At 40.0% G+C, this 13,943-nt stretch overlaps 2 long non-coding RNA genes across 3 annotated transcripts in view; one reads left to right on the forward strand and one right to left on the reverse strand.

Annotated features, from left to right (window-relative positions):
- Positions 1-2,353, forward strand: part of LOC118156566 — a 3,396-nt gene extending 1,043 nt beyond the window's left edge. The window contains exons 2-4 of one of the 2 annotated variants that reach the window (XR_004746316.1): positions 176-295; positions 429-486; positions 781-1,409. This is a non-coding gene — a long non-coding RNA (uncharacterized LOC118156566). Of the gene's footprint in view, positions 1-175; positions 487-780; positions 1,410-1,781 lie in introns of those variants that run through there. The other variant, XR_004746317.1, reaches the window with a different exon arrangement.
- Positions 1-13,943, reverse strand: part of LOC118156567 — a 754,908-nt gene that overhangs the window by 129,702 nt on the left and 611,263 nt on the right. The window lies entirely within an intron of this gene.

Here is a 13,943-nt window from a genome sequence, read left to right on the forward strand (position 1 = left end):
CCCCCCCCCCCCCCCCCCCCCCCGAGAGCCCAGGCACAGTTTTGAGTCCCTTCCCACTCACGGTGGCTCATGCCACAAGCAGTGCAGATTTCCCCTGTGACAAGTGTTGCTCTGAGATTATTTTCTCAGAGGAAAAAATAAAAAAGAAAGCTAACTTTTCTGATTATCTTGACAGCGCTGCCCAATCAGAGCATGTCAAACACATCCCCGTTCAGCTCTCCTTACCGATCTAGGCATCAGATTTTGTCACGGTCCATATGAAAATGGACTCTCCTGTTCTGGAATAAAGAACAATGTCAGTGTGAGGCATGCAAAGTCTTATGTGAAAGAGGCTTTTGGACACCTGATGCTTTTCGACAGCAAAATCCTAAAGGATGTCTCCCTGCGTGTACATTTTTCTATGTACGCATCCTCAAACCCGGAGCAAGGGCTGCGTGGTTTGATGCTTTCTGCTTGCTCCGCGAGTGCCAGGTTTGTGTCGGGAAGGTGAGCAAACGGCTCCTCACTTTACAGAAGGGGTTTGTTTAGTTCAGCACAGAGGTCGTTGTCAGGGCAGTATGTGTAAACTCACAGTTGTTGCTGCCTTCACTGTGCAGTCCGTGAATGGGAAACCAGGGCTCCTGGGGTGACCATCTGCTCACCTTTAAGGTTCCTTGATTAAAAAGAAAAGAAAGCTGTAAGTGCTTGTGCAACTGCAACCGGGAAGTGGAATGAAAACACCAGATAATACAATGCCCAGAAATAATCATTAAAAAAAAAATCTTTTTTTTTTTTTTTAAGGAGCATGTATCTGATGGAGCTATGTAAAATAATAAAAAAAAAAAAGTCACAAATGTAAAGATGGGTAGCCTTCCTGAGAAATGTGCTTCTACTGTAGTCTTATTTGATTACTGAATCGAACGTCAGAGTGTCCTTGAAAATTACATAAACACCCACCCTGGTGAAGCTCATTTTGTGTGTTCCTGAGCTGTAAGTTATGTCAGGCATTTTTAGTTGTAAATGACTCCATATAACATACTGGAGATTAAGCAGAATGTTACAATATACAACATGCCAGCCATCTTCACCACAAAGCTTGCAAAAACATTTTCTTAAGACACATTTTGAAATGCTGACCTTTGTAGTCACTGCTTTATGGTGACCCTACAGATGTGTTTACAGCACCGAAATCTGGAAGGATCTCTTTTGATTCCCTCCTTTCCCCCAACAGAATATCTTTTTCATTTTACGTGTGAGCTCCATACTCTTCTGGCTGTCTTATTTGAGTGTAAGCTGTGTAAACATGATGGAAGAGATAGTAAGCCCATAAATCACAAGGCTGCCACCCTTCACACTGGCTGCTCCTTGTGAGGTAAAAGTACTGCTGGGAATGAATAAGAGTGGGAGAAGCACGGCCAGTATAAGGGGGGGGCGGGAAAGCATTGAGCCAGTACTATTTAGCACTAGTAGTGTTGACTGATTTCAATGCTTTTGGAAAAAGATTTGGCCCACGGTATGTGGTCCTTTCTTGCATGAGCAATTGCATTCAACCTTAGTCACAATGTTTCTGCAGGCCCCAAGTGTCACAAACGTTTCAGTCGTTCCCCATCACCTTACGCAATTTATAAAGTAGAATCCTAGTCTGTGATTTATTTTTCTGAGCCAAAAAGTTATGCATGAGAATTTCCTCGTTAATCCCAATTCAAAATGTCACTTAATCCACCTCATCATTAGTTCACTTACAGTACTTTCCATAGCTATAAATCCAGTGTTTCTCCACCAACGTTATTCTTTTTTTTCAGCTACATAAATGCTTTTTAATAGGAACAAATCCTGCAATCATGAATCAGTAGCAGGCAGAATGCCCGTGGACTGCAGCAAGAGCAGAGACTTCAGACTAGCCCTTTAGGACTAAAGGCATTATGGACATAGACTATTTTCCCCACAGAAATAACTCATACACAAATCAAGAATCACTTGACTCTCTCCAGCTAGCGTTAGCAACAGTCTGAACTGCCTACTGCAGATTAAGAAAATCATTCACAGGCAGGTTCGCTGAAAACATAGTCCCCCCTAGAGGCTGAAAAGACGAAATACTTTAGTGTCATCTGTACTGCAAATATATCGTGCCATTCAGACTTTCAAATTCTTTCCTTGTTTTTCTAGAAATCTATTCTCGTTATTTCAAGGAATTTATATTTTGGAACACACACAATGGATTTCTTATTGCTATATGTAGGATCTGTGTGTCTCTTTTCGCATTTCTTGGCCTTACCTTTGTATAGTTATGTGAAAATGCACCACATTTGCAGCATGAAAAATCAAGATGAACAAATCTGATGCTAAAAAATAAAAAGGGGTCATATTTACTTGTTCTGTCTTTTAATTGACACAACTTCTGTGTAGATACGTATACAAGTAAAAAATGATAAAATTACACACAGAAAACCTAAGCAAGTATATAGTAATAACACTTTGCAGAACTAGTTACTGGTGCTGTCAACAGCTTCCACTTCACAGCATGAAACAAGGTAAAGTGGGCAGATGAATATTCTTTATGACTGAGGGGAACAAAATTTGGGAAGGCAAACTGCAACGTAACAGAGGTCTAGGGTGATCCCAAGGTCATCCCTCCACTACACCACTGATCACCACTAGTGCTGCTAAAGTCATGGTCCGCTATGGCCAGTGACACAGTGCTGCACATACCCTTCCTTTCCCACTAGTCCTGAAAATGCACTGAAATTCAGCCAGATGAGAGATATGCTGCTTGAGTATGCAAAAGCAGATCCTAGGATAAAAAAGACTGACACCCCACCATTACTCATACATTTTTCTCATGTTCCCAGGGAGTATTGTGAAAGCAGGTACTCCTAAAGTATATAAATTATGGGGCTAAAACCCAGCCCTACCTATCTATATATATAGAGACATCCCAATATAACCCAATCAGTACTTGCTATGTTTCCTCACATCTACAAGGTAATACTGAATGTGAGATAATATGGTGAAAAACAACACTTCAGGAAATCTTTGCAGAGATAGAACATTTGAGGCAAAATGAGAGCTGCCATGGCTTCCAGAAAAACCTTCCTCAGAAGTGGCTTAGTAGGCTCCAGACCAGTATAAGAATTATGAGAGAGATGTGACTGTAAGTTTCTTATACATATGTTAGGGACATATTTGTCCTGATTTATCAAAATTAGATTACTGGCAACTGGTATGAGTTACAGCAACTTCCAGATGGCCCAAATTAATACCTTGGGACTGATAGTGTATAAATCATAGTCAGCAAGTGTGTCTTATAACTGTCTTATTTCTGTGTCCTGCGTAATTATAGCAAAAGGACTGGATCCATATCTTCATTTGCATCCAGAGACTTCAGAGACTCCCTGAAGCACTGCCCTTCCATGCAGGAACAACTGTAATGACCTTAAACTAGAGATGTCTCCTTAGCCCTTCCATAATGCACTTGCAGACACCTCATTTCTTCTCCCCTTCCTTTTCAGGTCAATCCACCAATCTATGGCAGGGATAAATCAGCCCTGAATATTTTATGTAAAAGAAAGCTGAAGATAGATTGCTTGAGAAGTTGTGAGAATAACTCTGTTTTACAGTAGCAGTCCATCAAGACAATGTGTCTGAAATTACACTCCATGTTCGCTTTCCAATGAATGCCCTAGTCTGTATGAACAATAAACTCCCTACCTTAGCAATGAATGCTGAAATGTATGACACATTGACAATGAAATACAGGCCTAGTTTGGAAAGACTGATGTTAATTTTAAAATAGGAGAACTCTTGTTTCTTTTCTATGACACCATTAAAATTTTCACAATTTGTGTATAGCACTTTTCAGTTTCTAATAACTCACCAAGTGTCTCAAGAAGGTTATTGTCTGTTAACTGCAGGAAGAAGCACTGCGGGTTCTATGAAGAACAGAGAAAATCATCTTCTGATTTGAAATGTTTCAAAATAAGAGAGAACTTTGTGCACAAAATTGTATTTCTATTGGAAGTTAATTTATTTTTGGTAGTCTCACCACTGCCGCATGGAAGCAGTTGCTTTAGGGCTTATTACAAAGCACTTTTTTCTTTTCTGTCCCATGACTAATATTCATGAAAAAATAATTACCTGTACTTCTGCAGTTAAGGTGTGTCTGCAGCTGCTGCAGTAATTTTGCCACACCTATGCCTTTCGTTTCCAAAATGAAGGAAAGCCAAAAAAAGACATGAGTACAAAAAAGGTCCATAGTTTTCAAGAAATGTAGCAATAAAAAATCTTAGCCTTTGTAGTGTTTTAGCTCCTCCTATCAGTAAGCCCACCTGATACTGCCCTTTACATGATGTCATTATGTGTGGCAGTTATATATATATACACTGACACTGTTTTAGTTGCTTATAATTTTAGCTGAACATCAGCAGTTTGGACTCAAGTTTTCAGGATGGGAGTCTACCATGCTTTTATTTATTTTATTTTATTTTATTTTATTTTATTTTATTTTATTTTATTTATTTTCTAAATTCAGCTGGAAAAGCTTGGCTGTTCCTCAAGAGATTAAGGATATCTCTTAATGGTTAAGGAAATTCAATGCCTTAGCTCCCCCCAAAAATTCTGGCAACTTCTTTTTATTTTAGCACTTCAAACTGGGGTTGTGAGAGTGGGAGCAGGAAGAGTCTGTATGTGAGGAAAGGATACATGAAAACATGCTTGCATTTAACCAGATGCAAATTCCAAGTTTTGGATGACTGATGCTCCTACCAGCAGCGAAATGTTAACAGCTTAAAACCAAGATTTCATCTGCCTGGTGTGTTCACTATCCCATTGCAACTTGCTTATTAGCAAGATACATCTGCACTGTTTACCCCCTTCAGCTCAACTTTTCTGCCACCCCAACCCTGTACCCTATTGCACATACACAGCTTCACCGGCATGAAGGCACTTGCTTTGGGCCAGGACTTTGGGGGGACCCCAGCTGCTCCAGACTGTGATGGATGGAGGTAACAAAATTAACATTGCAAAGTCCTGGTTCTTTTGTTTTCTTTGTATAGCCCAGAGGAAAACTGGACAGATTCTTCTGCCTCCTCCTGAGACATTACGGCACTGGCACTTCTCCAGGACCTGCTCCAGAGTCAGCTAGGCACAGTGATTCCTGTCTGTCTCCTACCATACTTTTCTTGAAACACTTCACATGCTTCACAGAAAAAAATCACCCTAGGTAACAGGAAACAGTCTTTTCGTATTCACTTTGGGCAACGTTTAATTTGGAGTGATTTTTAACTGGTTCTGATTATTAACTATGAAAGTATGCTGTATTTACATGGTATTTTAATTCTAAAACTGGGTTGAGGAGGATTCAGCCTTCTTATTGAGCATAGATGATTATCTATAAATATATCTCAATCCAACATCTGCAAGCTGTAGCCTCTGAAATTATACTGACAGCAAGGAGTGGAACAAGTAAAGGTGTAAGAGTTCAGAGGCCAAGCAGAAAACATAGGTTCATTTGTTAACACGGCCGTATTAAGAAGAACCAGCTGAGTTTCAATTGTTAGCATTGACTTTGAAGGTAATTAGCCGCCAACAAAAGCCAAGAACAGCCATTTGGACGTGACTCACTGAATTCTCACCACAAAATTGGCATGTGGCTCGTCTCTGCGTTGTGCTACAGAAGACATTGCGCGGTGTTGAAGCAGTGCCAAACATGCAGCCAGGCAATGTGGACAAACACTCAGAGGCAGAGCAATGCTTGCAAGCTTCACTGAAAGACAAGGAGGAAATGTGAAATGACTGACTGGCTGATCATAACCCAGGTCACAAGCGGAAATAAGAGGGTTAGGCCTCAAGGGCAATTAGAGTATGGCATTACTCATAAACCCACAAATGAAAAAGTGCACTGATTGTATAGCATGGTTATTGATGTGGTGCAGATGTCTTTCTGTACCACATGCAAACAAGAGCCAGTGCTCTTCTGGGTTTACTGAAAATCTGTGAGCAATACAATGCTCTGCTGTGAAGTTGTACTGCGGTGCTGTTGAAAACAGTTAACAGGGGCTGTAAAACAGAGATTTTAATCAGTGCCGGTCATTTAAGTTTAAGCTTTTTCTTTATTTACTTATATGGGGATTCTCTGTAAAACTCTTAAATGTAATCCAAGTATAAACTCAACCACCATCAAAGTTCAGGATTTCAATGTATTTTATCACTTGAAAATATTCCGTGTGGTTCTGCTATTGGAAAGTGATGCCTGTTCAAGTAATTTGTCATCTACTGAACTACAAGAAAAAGCAGAATTACCAAAAAGGACAAAACAATGGAATCATATACTTTTGCAGTAAGATTTAAATGACCAAAAAAAAAAAAAAAAAAAAAAAAAAAGGAATTTTCCATTTGAAAGCGTTTGCAAAAGAAGCTCCTTTTTTATGGGCTCACAGATTAAACCTATGCTTGAAACTTTGAGAGCAATAATGAATTAATAGGAATTACCACATTATACCTTGGATGAAATCTTGTTCAGGTCCTATTGCTAGGTTAAAAATAAAAATAAAAATCATAGCCCATTTAATCCTTTGCTCTAAAAATCCTCGAGCAACAGCAATATACACTACACAGCAGGACACATCGCCATCCTATATATATATATATATATAAAGGATCACTGTCTTCACTGTCTTGAATAATTGAGGACAGGTGCTTCTCATAAACACTCTTTATCTTCACAGAAATGAAGAAATGAGAGGCCAACTTGCCAGACACCACTGACTTGATTTGGGCTCTGCAAGTTTACTGCTCAGAAGTGTTGTATTTTCATGGAGCAAAAGCTATCTTTCCTTTCTCTTGCCTAAAAAGATTGTATTTGTCATGGTTGTTCAAGGAGGAATATTATTACTGTCCTCCTTTTCTGCCCAGGCTACACCAGAAAAATTCACTTCTTTAGGTAACCAATTTCTGTCTTTGCAGATCATAGCTAGGTATAAAACAGACCATGAAACTAACTGAACTGAATTAGAAGGGGAATCAAGTTAGTCTGGATTAAAGTGATGCTATCATGACCACTTGTGGAGATTTTTTTCTTTCTTGTTCCCTGCAACACCTGCAAAATTTGCCCCTGGGAATTTACTAATGAAATTACTTTGGGCGGTTTCCTGGACTTCATTCAGCCTTGGATGATCACCTCTGACATGCACAGGACAATGGCCATCTTGTTTCTTATGTGCACTTGTCTGCATCAAAGAATCAGCTACAGTTTGAGATAAGTAGCAAGGGCTGAAATACAAACATCTAATGTACCTTTCCAACAATTCTGTCCAGAGCACTTAAAGGCTTTGAAGAGCAAAGACTGTTTTCTAAACTAGATTTAGTAACTCTAAAATACATACCCATGTTGTTTGTAGAACAAATGCTATAAATACTGTCATGGTGTTCCTCAAAGCCAGAGTTGAGATCAGACATCTCACTATCAACCACCAGTGTTGGATTGCTGTTATGTGTTATATCTGACATCAGGAGCTATTCTGATGTGCTACTTTCACATCTATTCCCATATGAATGCAACAGAAGTCTCACACTGTAATGAAACTAGGCTTTCTACACTTTGGCTGGATGTTCATCACTACAGGCAGTATTGGTTTACATCGTACCATCAGCCCAGGAACTCATTCATCTTCAGGAATATTCTGATGGAAAATGTGGCTTATTTTTTAAGCCAGGTCAGTTCGTTGATGTGATTTGCAGTTGTGTTGGTATGGCAGAGCTGTAAATCTGCAAGGAGAGCAGCAAGCTGCCAGAGAGGGAAGGCAGAAACTGCTTAGAGCCGGCACTTAAGTCTCCCTATGTCTTTTCTCCTGTATATTAATTAATGAGTAAATAATGTGAAAAGGTGGAAGAAAACATTTTTAATCCTATTGACAGATCTTGTTCCAGTAACATGATTTTTTTTTTCTTGATTTGGGGATGTCATGTAACAAGTTCTTGAACTATTGTTGGCTTTTCAGAGAATGCAAGAAACACTTTGAAGTTGTTTTAGGAAACACAGGGCTGAAAAATTCTCCAAGCTCATCACACCTCTTTCTCTGCCATCAGAAGCAATCATATGCCCCTCCATGCAAAAACATATGTAATAAATACCTTTTACAGATGGATCCATCTCCATTTTTAAACTAATTATAAACTTGACCAGCCGCCCCCTTTTCAGAAGCACAGTGCTCGAACATTAGGGACTGTCCATATATTCAGTTCATATGAATGTCAAAAAAGAACCAGGTCATTTTTCCCCCTTCATCTGAAAAGCACCTGCTTACTTAACTGTTGGCTAAATGTGCTGCATAGCATTTTATCAGAAGACATTCCAGAAACATGAAGGAATAATGTTACTTTGTATATTTCCTTCTGTAAACTTTCAAGAGATTGTAGTGGAAAAACAAGCAGGTCCAGATATAAAGAGCTTCATGGTGCCTACTACTGTTGTTAGTAGCACAACTTGGTGGAGCGCTTGGACTCTAGTCCCTACCTGAAGCCATGCAGATAAATATTTTCAGCCACGATGTGGAAATCAGATGAACAACTGATTTACAAAGTATCAAGATTTGGACTCAAGAGATGGTCATGTAGATGTGCACTGTATGATCAAAGCCCAGTGTGATGGACGAAAACATCTGCATTATCTCCACAGAAGCCTTCAAAACCTAATTCAGAACTTTGCCTAAGACGTAGATGGTATTGCAACCTATGCACAAATGGAATAAATACCTATGCATTAATGGAATAAAATAGCTTCTATTGTAAAAAGCAGAGATTTTTTTTTCTAAAGCAGCAGATAGTAATTTAAAATGTTTAATTAATTATATTAATTAAAGATATAAAGCTTTCTCTTTTTCCTTCTTTCAATCATATTTGGCGAGAAAGTCAGTGTGTGGATTAATTCACCTGCTAAGATTCGCAAAATACTCCAAAAATGTGTGCTTTACTGTGTAACAACAACAAATATTATGTTCGAAGAATCCTTTGAGACTTCATATAGACCAAAGTCCATCATATGTGACAGAAGACAGAGAACAAGGGTTTCAATCCTTGGTATCCATCTAAGACACTGCAGTTCTCATGGCTGTAGGAAAGGCATCTAAGAAAAGAATAACCACAGACAGAAACCCAAATAATCTCTGCTCTCTCTCTTTCTTTTTTTTTTTTTTTTTTTTTTTTTTTTTTTTTTTTTTTTAAAGGTCGACTGCATAGTCTTTGTATAGGTCAGTTGTGACAAGTAAGTAAGATAGGAGGAATTATTATCTTTATTAAGCTCAAGGCTGAAGATAAAGATTAGAATATGTACAACCAAAGCTGAAGGTGGGGTCCATTTGGTGTTGTCTTAAGAAAAAACCAGAAGTCTGTGTTGGCCATTCTTTACATGGAGGAGTGCTGTGCAACACCCAGCATTGACAGGAACAGGGGGCAGGTTCCACAGGGTGGAAGAGACTGAGTGGATGATAAAGAAGACTTAACTCATGGAGAGGCAAAATCTCTTAACAAGGCAAGTTTCAAATTTGCTTCGACATGTTACAGATAGTCCCTACAAACAACATGGAATAAACATAATTTGTAGATGATTCTTCTAGGTTTTGTTTACAACTGTGCTTCTTAAATCAACTGAACTGTTGAGAATCAAAGAAAAAAAAAAGGGCAAAAAATTGCTCAAAATCACATCCATTCTGGAAGCAGCTGGCCTGAAACAACGGACTTTGGGTACTGGTCTCCAGCCTCTAGCTGTCTGTCTGGCTCCTGCTGCCAGATACCAGATATGCCAGGACAACTGCATGTATAATTGCTACCTATCCCCATTGTGTCAGTTTGATTTGAGTTGAAAAGGTGTTTCTGCTAAAGTAGGTCATCTGACAGAACCAGGCTAGGGAGTGGCTTCATATGAAGAAATGCCAAGAGAGTGGAGGGGGTGATAATTTCCAGTGTAGTAGAGAAAACAGCTCCAGGTGAACTTTAGTAACAAATTCCTTATTCTAAGGCAGCTGCACCCAAGATGGCACATGGGGCTTGGGTGACCTAGAAAGGTGATTTATCCTAGGTGCCAACATTAAACTGTACCGTTGTTTAAAGGGGTAATTGACCTTAGTACTTATATAAAAGGAAAGTTTTAAGTACAGAGCCTAGCAGCACAGACTGCATAAGTATGTGCTATGTGCAATGAACAATGTAGTGCTTTCCTGGTGCAGCTTCGAGTATGGGAGAATCACTTGGAGACAGGGCCAGAATTGTGACAAGCAAATGGGGAGACAACAGAGAGACATGGGTGCTATGACAAGTGTACTTAAGACTACAATTTGTCAGGAAAAGGTCTACAATAGTATAGTCTGCATTAACTTACCAAATGCTTGTGTCATTGATGAAATGGGCATCAGTGTTTGAAAACAATGTACTTAGACAGCAGCTCCGGGCAGGGACACCTCCCACCAGCCCAGGCTGCCCAATGTCCCATCCAGTTTGGCCTTGAACACTTCCAGAAATGGGGCATTCACAGCTTCTCTGGGCAGTCTGTGCCAGTGCTTCATCACCCTCTGAGTAAAGAATTTCTTCCCTACATCTAATCTAAACCTACCCTCTTTAAGTTTAAAGCCATTCAGCCTTGTCCTATCACTCCAACCCCTGACAAAAAGTCCCTCCCCAGCTATCCTACAGCCCCCTTTAGGCACTGGAAGGCCGCTGCAAGTTCTCCTCAGAGCCTTTTCCTCTCCAGGCTGAACACCCCTAACTCGTCAGCCTGTCTCCATAGGAGAGGTGCTCTAGCCCTTTGGTCATCTTCATGGCCTTCCTCTGGACTCGTCCCAATAAGTCAATGCCCTTCTTGTGTTGGGGGCCCAAGAGCCGGGTGCAGCACTCCAGGACCACTGAGTGGTCCATCTGTCAGATCCACGTCTCTCCAATTTAGACACAAGGAGATCATGGGGGACAGTTTCAACATCATAATGAACACAAGAGGTAGTTGGAAGTCAACCAGTTTAATAATGTGCAGTGCTTTGGCATACAGGAAACTATAAAAAGCAGAGGAAAGCAGAATACTGTACAGAATAGCTCTGCTGGAACTATTTTGGTCATCCTAACTAGCCACAAACTAAAGGCGAGTGAGCTACGTGATGCAGTTATATTAGTAGAAGTGCTTTATGTCAGGTATGAGTAATAGTCCTCTCTGCTCCATTGGAGCACGAGGTATGATTTGAGCATTATGTTTTGAGAGAAAAGCAGATAAACTGGAGAGTTCAGAAGGGAAGAACAAGAGTCTGGAAGCACGTCCCCCAAGACAGGTTCAAAAGTTAAGTTTGCTCAGTTTAGGAAAGAGAAGATCAAAAAGAGATGTTATGGTCCTTCCATATGGAACAGATGTTTTAAAGATAGTGATCAGCTGTTTTTTTTTTTTTTTTTTTTTTTCTCTTCTGTACTATTGCCAAGACATCCCTCCTCATTCTTCCAGGTAAACTGCAAATAAATTAAACTTTTTATCTCCCCTCAGAATGCCCTTTTCCTTCTATAAATATCTAACACCAGAGCCCCTCAAGAATCCAAGTTCTGGCAGCTACCACAAAGCAGAGTGTTCTACCCTCTATCCCTGTAGTTATAAAAGCTTGAAATATTTTTTCAGTTCAGTATTATTTTAAGTAAGATTCTAAATACTTCCAACTGAAAAAGACACAAAGAAATAAGCTTTTATATAACTTGTCACAAGTGGTTTGACAAAAATCACAATGAAGATGGTGTTGTTTGCTTCAGCTTTCATGTGTTTTGAACCAATGTTATTGGAATATGTCCATGAAACATCATTAAACAGTGATGATCATGAGAAGATCACCAGAACATTTGAGTCATGTCTAAAAAGAGAGACCAAGGACATACTTTGCCAATAAAATAAATTATACTGAAAATGTGTGAAATTAAGTCATAACTGCAATGAAAAACATGGAGAAAGGAAACAAAAACTTAGATTTCAGCACCTCTTTTCCCTGCATTGTCTGCTGTTTCCCCTCAAACCCTCTGAGAGAGCATGTGCTGGAGAAGCTAAAGCAAGAATTCTTTGTTCTTTGGTAGCTGGAGATCATTTCCAGTGCTATAGAGTATGATGGAGGTTGCTTGGGGTAAGGATGAGTTTGGAAAATGGATGTTTATGGACTGCACCAAATGAATGGCTCTGGAAACACATTTCTTGCATCTAACTGTGCTATATATGAAACTCCTCCATGTGCTGCATCATCGTGCCTCTGCCATGCTGTCGAAGGCTCTGCTCATGACTGCTCATGCTCAGTTTCTGTGATTAGTGTGGTGTTCCCCAGGGGCCGGTGCTGGGTCTGGTCTTGTTCAACATCTTCATCGATGATCTTGATGAGGGAATAGTGTCCATCCTCAGCAAGTACGCCGATGATACAAAGCTGGGAGGAGTGGCAGACATGCCAGAAGGCTGTGCTGCCATTCAGTGAGACCTGGACCAGCTGGAGAGACGGGCAGGAAGAAACCAAATGAAGTTTAATGAGAGCAAGTGTAGAGTCCTGCACCTGGGAAGGAACAACTGCATGTACAGGCTGGGGGATGACCTGCTGGAGAGGAGCTCTGCAGAGAAGGACCTGGGGTCCTGGTGGACAACAGGTTGACCATGAACCAGCAGTGCGCCCTGGTGGCCAAGAGGGCTAATGGGATCCTGGCGTGCTTTAAAAGTAGTGAGGCCAGCAGGTCAAGGTGATCCTCCCCCTCTACTCTGCCCTGGTCAGGCCTCACCTGGAGTACTATGTCCAGTTCTGGGCTCCCCGGTACAGAAAAGACAGGGTTCTCCTGGAAAGAGTCCAGCGGAGGGCCACTGTCTGTTCAGCCTGGAGAAAAGAAGACTGAGAGGGGATCTTACCAATGTTTATAAATATCTTAAGCGTGGGAGGCAGAGAGATTTGGCCAACCTCTTTTCAGTGGTTTGTGGGGACAGGACAAGAGGCAATGGACAAAAAATGGATCACAGAAAGCTCTGCACCAACATGCGAAAGAACTTCTTCACGGTGAGGGGTAGATATCTCTGGAGATATTTAAGGCCTGTCTGGATGCCCACTTGGGCAACCTGCTCTAGGGAACCTGCTTTGGCAGGGGGGTTGGACCTGATGATCTCTTGAGGTCCCTTCCAACCCCTACAGTTCTGTGATTCTATGTGATTTATAGAGGAGGTGAAGGAACATTTTGGTGTCCATGGTATGCAAATCACAACTTATCCTGGTAAGAGTGTCAGGAAGGATGTCTGATCATGCTTATTTTTAATGGTAGACACAATCTATGAAATTTAATTTTTCATTGTACAGGTATTATGGAAGTATATCCATGGTCTGCTGTATTTTTTGTTCATTTGTTGTTTTTCTCTTCCCCTTAATATTTTAAAGTGCAAATCTTTATAGTGAGATTGTGAAGGGGACATTTTATTGTAAAGGTAAAAGTTTGGAAAAGTATCCTAATCCTGCATATGTCACTTAATAACAGTATAACATGCGTAATTTCCATGAAAATAAAATGAGAAAGATCTGAGTTTGACAGAATGCACACCTACTACTTTTCATGCTGGGAAGTAAAATATTGTTGACAACGGTGTATATGCTAAAACTTCAGCCAAATGAAGTGAAATTTGAAGTACGGTTAAATCTCAGTTAAATCTGAGATACAAGGGGAACATGAGACAGGAGTTATGACTGGTATGCTTGTTACAAAGAAGCAAAAGGTCAAATCTAGTTTTTATTAGAGAAAAAGAAAAAAAAAATCACCTGGCATCTCACATCTTTAAAAGGCCCAAGTAATCTTATTAGGATTGAACCCTGGTTTTAAGTTTCACCTAAAGTTTTTAACCTATGATCCTACTATCTGTAACTATGAAACTGAATGCTGTCTACATTTGACCAAATACAATTTTCCAAAAAAAAAAAAAAAAAAAAAAAAAAAAAAAAAAAAAA

Source organism: Oxyura jamaicensis, chromosome Z (assembly GCF_011077185.1).
Source record: "Oxyura jamaicensis isolate SHBP4307 breed ruddy duck chromosome Z, BPBGC_Ojam_1.0, whole genome shotgun sequence".
NCBI lineage: Eukaryota > Metazoa > Chordata > Aves > Anseriformes > Anatidae > Oxyura > Oxyura jamaicensis.